At 40.3% G+C, this 5000-nt stretch overlaps 1 protein-coding gene and 1 long non-coding RNA gene across 2 annotated transcripts in view; one reads left to right on the plus strand and one right to left on the minus strand.

The window, feature by feature from the left end:
• The window catches only part of LOC138007991 (uncharacterized), a 162152-nt gene that overhangs the window by 99612 nt on the left and 57540 nt on the right, over positions 1–5000 (plus strand). The gene's annotated exons all lie outside the window — the stretch shown is intronic.
• LOC137967236 (uncharacterized) overlaps positions 3199–5000 on the minus strand; it is a 9076-nt gene continuing 7274 nt past the window's right edge. Inside the window, exon 3 of the long non-coding RNA XR_011116538.1 lies at positions 3199–4082. This is a non-coding gene — a long non-coding RNA (uncharacterized lncRNA). The remainder of the gene's footprint in view (positions 4083–5000) is intronic.

The following is a 5000-nucleotide window of genomic DNA, read 5'->3' on the forward strand; positions in this document are numbered from 1 at the left end:
AAATTTCCTTCCTATAAATATTCATATTTGCCTGGGAGCAAATAATGGAGACTTGCATCATCTTCGTTTTCTTGTCATAGGCAGTGTGCATATGATATTTGTTACACATTTTACTGCTGCGGTAAACTTTCAATTTTTACATAACCGTTATATTGTTAAACGAAAACTGCACTGGTATTCGGGAGCTGTTGAGTCTCATCAGCGGCAACGTCCTACAACAAAAACCAAGCAATGGTGGGGCCTTCGTACATAAATTGCCTCAAAGTCAACCTCGTTCCCAGGATCTTTACGGAGGGGCGACCAAAATACCGGCAAAGACCCTGGAAACGAGGTTTTGTGACAATGGAATCGGTTATCGACGGTTTGAAATTCGCGCGGGCGATGTTTTCTTTCCTCTTTCAAATTTCCGTTGTTGGACAACTAAGGTTTACGGCGATTCCTTGACATTTATGTGGGTGAAATGGCAGTACGAAATCGAAATCGACGAAATCCGAAAGAAAAGGCTACGACCATTCACACCATAACGTCGGGAACCAGCTATAGTATTACAGTAGTTCACCACAAAGATACACGCCAGTCTTATGAACGTTGAATGGTCAGTCTTTGGAATGTTCTATGCCTATTAATTTTCAAGTCCACGATTCCCGCTAATTGCAATACCACCAGAGAAACCAAGCTAGAGTAGACTTCGCTCGCTGCTTGACATGGAACCGTTGAATCTATACTCATACGTAAGCTTATTAAAGCTTCACTGGATTGTGATCAGGGAGTTGAGAGACGGTGTTCGAGCAAGAGATTCGGCCAACGCCAGCAGCATTAATCGATAAAGAATTCGTGGCAAAAATACAGGCCTTCTTCCAAAAGGAAACGGAGTTCAACGAACGTTTGGAACAAATACAAAGGGTGGCGGATCGAACAGCTAGATTCCAGAGCGCCGGCCGAATGGCAAAAGATTGCCGAAGGAGTTTTCGGTAGGTCACCTTAATACTGATACAACTGAAAGTAAATGCCTTCAATTTTGTATAGAATAGCCTTGCTTTTTCATAACACGTTTGATTGCTGATTCATTGAGACTTGCATCATCCATCCCTCCCCCTGCAAGGACAGTTTTTACTTTTGCAGACCTACACATGCACTCGCTTAGTAATTTCACGTAATGTTATTAAGGCCACTTAAAACAATACCAATAATAAGGAAAGGGGAATGATATCTCCGCATTCCTGTCACAGCCCATTATATCCGTCCCCTTATTTGCCACTTACAGTGCATGTATTTTTATACGCCTCGTTCTTCAAACAACACTGCTAGTAGAACACAATAGTGGCCCGGGTATTCTACATATATGCACGCACACGTTATTTTTGCACACAGGAGCAAATCCTAAACAAATGTGGCATTTACCACCGTTGCTATGGGTGGCAAATCTAGTGCAATATCAATCTTTGCTCTTCAGCAAATTTGAGCAAATTTCTGCAAATGTGGTATTTGCTACACTTTTGCTGTACTTTGGTTACCCTCGTAAATCCATTTTTTCGTCCAGTGTTAACTGCAGCAAAACGGATTCTCAGATATCTGAAAGGAACTGTATACCTTGGCCTGAGTTACAATAAGTGTGCTGATGGAAACTTGATTGGTTACTCAGATGCTGATTGGGCGGGTGATGTGGATGACCGTCACTCCACTTCAGAAAACGTGTTTTTATTGGCTAAGGGAGCCGTGAGCTGGCTGAGCAAGAAACAGGCCACCGTTGCGCTGTTGACAGCAGAAGCTGAGTATGTAGCCCTTAGTACGGCCACTCAGGAAGCAATTTGGCTTCGAAGGTTACTCACAGATGTAGGAAAACCTCTTGCAGATCCCGTTGTAATCAATAAAGACAAGCAAGGAGCTATTGCAATGGCAAAGAATCCTGTGGGTCATGCTAGGACCAAGCACATTGATATACGCTATCATTTCGTTCGCGAAGGAGTGCAAGACAGAGCGATTATTTTAAAATATGTAGCCACCGATGAGATGATTGCGGACATTCCGGCTGACGAAGCCGTTACCTAAGCATCTCTTCGAGAAGCCTGTTATCCAACTAGGAATGAAAACTGTCAAATAAGCAACGTCGAAAGTGGGAGTGTTGTTATTGTAAAAAAAAAAAAAAAAGAAAAAAGAACGTTTGACGGTTGCTAATTTTTAATGTATGCACACTGACACCTCTTCACAGGAAAATTTAATTAAGCTTCCCATTGGGTGATAGTGTTTTTCTTTTGTTATTCAAATTATTGTTTTTCGTTTCAATTTAAGTTTAAATAGTTTATTCTGTTGTATCTTTTTTCATGTGTAACCTTCGGCGAGTGAAGAGAAGTTTTGTTTTACGTTGCGAAAAATAAAACAACTAACCTCGTTCAGGATAACAAATTCTTTAGAATTTTTGTCTCAAAAACGAGGTTAGTTGGGCTATTTTGAATACGAACAAAAGAATACTTTAAAGGCAGCCATTTTTGCATAGGGTCTATGGAACATACCACCCCACAACACGACCATTATAGACTTTTGCCCAGGCAAGAAGAGGAAGGTTTCTGGCTGTCTAACATCCTTTCTATCAATGCGGAGAAGGCCACTGCAGCCGGTAACAAAGTACCTTCTCTCAACTCAGACATGTTTTTAAGAATGGCAACACCCTCCAGAGAAAAATATCTGAAGTACAAGTTTCATCAACTCTATCCAAATAATCAACATTCAGAGGTCATTCTTGCACCATTCAACCATGGCAGGCCCTGGTGCCTAGTTGTTGTGAACCTGGAAGAGAACTTTTCAGTCTTTCTGTATTCTCTGAATGATGGCGCTGGTGCAAAAATGGCATTTTCTAGAGTCAATAACTTCCTACCATGTTGTGCCTCCATCAATGGGATCAATACTTGGACCTTGAAGAACTGGAAGTTTTAATTTTTGTAATTCCTTCATGTGACATTGCATAGCAGCTCAACAGTGATGAATGTGCGGGTTTGTAGCCACATAGGCAGAGCACATTGCCCTAGGATTGCCACTTGATTTTACTCAAGATCAAAAGTTTACTTTTCGTTACTCTCTCATACTCGACATTGTATGGAATTCATTGTCTCTGTATATGTGAAAAAATTCTGAAAAGCATAAAAATAAAATACCTCTAAGTACAAAGCCAAAAGGAAACACCAGTGCTCTCAGACTGGCAAATCAACATCAAACAAAGCTGCCACTGCCATGAAAACAATTGGTTTTGGAAAAGCCCTAAATGGAAACTTGTTAGACAATCAAGCAGCCTGTGAGCAGAGCCTCCTTTTGTCTTTTTCCTTACTGAGGAGGATGCTTCAACTGACTACACAAAAACTGTGTCAGGGAAAGACCCAAACATTATCCTGTTGGACAAGCACACTTTAACTTGCAAGACAGAAAGTGGGTCAGAAAATGCTTCAAATGAAACCCTGTTGGACATTATGGACAACCAAGAATCGACTGATTTTATAACGCTAACCCCCTGACAACCCAAACCAAGCTACAACGTACAACCCAAAAATTCTTTCAGATAAAGCTTCAAGAAAAACTATGCTGGGCAACCAAGATTGACAAGGCATTACACAACTAATGGGGCAGGGAAATCTGAAACTAAAATCTTCACGAACAATCGTAGCTTAATTATTGACAACACAACTTCTGTGTCAGGAAAAGCTCCAAACAATACCTCTTCAGACGCTCAAGCTTCCAATGCAAGTTGCAATTCTACGCCAGTGCACAGTATTACCAGTAATAAGGGAAATATTACCAGTGAAAAGAAGAATCCATCAACTCTTTTTAACTCCTAGTCAACTAGCATAAATGAAGATCGTTGTTACTCTTGTACTGTGCCACCCAAAAGAAAAAAACCCAACACCTAGATATCTACCTACAAAGGCTGCTACCATCTTGCCAACAGAATATGAGAACAGTGTAAATGAATTGAATTTAAAGATCTTTAAGTATTAGAGGGTACCTTAAGAGTGCAGTTCTGTATCAAGAATGTGACTCTTTTATGACTTGGAAGGATGATGAAGACAACTGGATGTCCAAACTTGCTACATCATCTAACATAAAATACAACATGGAAAGTGGTGGTCGCTCAAGAACTGGAAAGTGGGTTTCATTTACAAGATGGTATATAATTATGCCAGTGCAAACGAAAAAACCTGAAAAAAAAAACAAGAGCCTGCTAAAAAAAAAAAATACAAGACAAAAACAGTTACAAAGGCAGGCTCATCCAATGAACACTGTGCCTGAACAACTTGTTGATGTTGAATATGACAGGGAATGAATCTTGAATATGACAGAGAAAAGCCAGCAGAATCGCACTTAGTCCAAATTAATAAAAATTCTCTCAACAGACCAAGTTCAGTGCACGCACAAAAAACAATATAACTATTTAGTCTGTAACATTTATCAGACACTTTGAGATTTTGTTGTTGAACGCGCACAGTTAGAGCGTACAAATGTTGTCTTGCGAGAAAACTAAAACGAATCCAATTAGGTGGTGTAATCGGCACTGAATCTTCAGGACGATAAATGTTTGCTTGTATGAGCAAAATAACCCCCCTCTATCAACAGCTGCCAAAGATAATGATAGAAATGAGATTGCAATCGTTTTCGTTTTAGGAAAGTACAGAGCCAGATTTTCGATAAATCCAAACAAATTCAAAATGTCCACATTCAGTACCCGCCAAAAATGAAAGACCACTTTCCTTTAGTTGGTGTCTCAAAGCTGGGGAGACAAAGCAACATGTCTCAAAAGCAGCACAACATGGACACAAATCACAGCAAACAGAAAGGCATCAAAATGGCCACCACTACTATCCATGTACTAGCACCCAAGCCTCCGCAAAGTCTTGAGGATCACATGACAATTCAGAGTCATATACTGACAAATACTGTGGATAACAACTTAGTGTGAGCAAAGCCCACACAATAACCCTGTGTATTTCACGTGCACACATCACCCTGCTGGTGCT

The sequence above is a fragment of the Montipora foliosa genome, chromosome 1 (genome assembly GCF_036669935.1).
Source record: "Montipora foliosa isolate CH-2021 chromosome 1, ASM3666993v2, whole genome shotgun sequence".
Lineage (NCBI taxonomy): Eukaryota > Metazoa > Cnidaria > Anthozoa > Scleractinia > Acroporidae > Montipora > Montipora foliosa.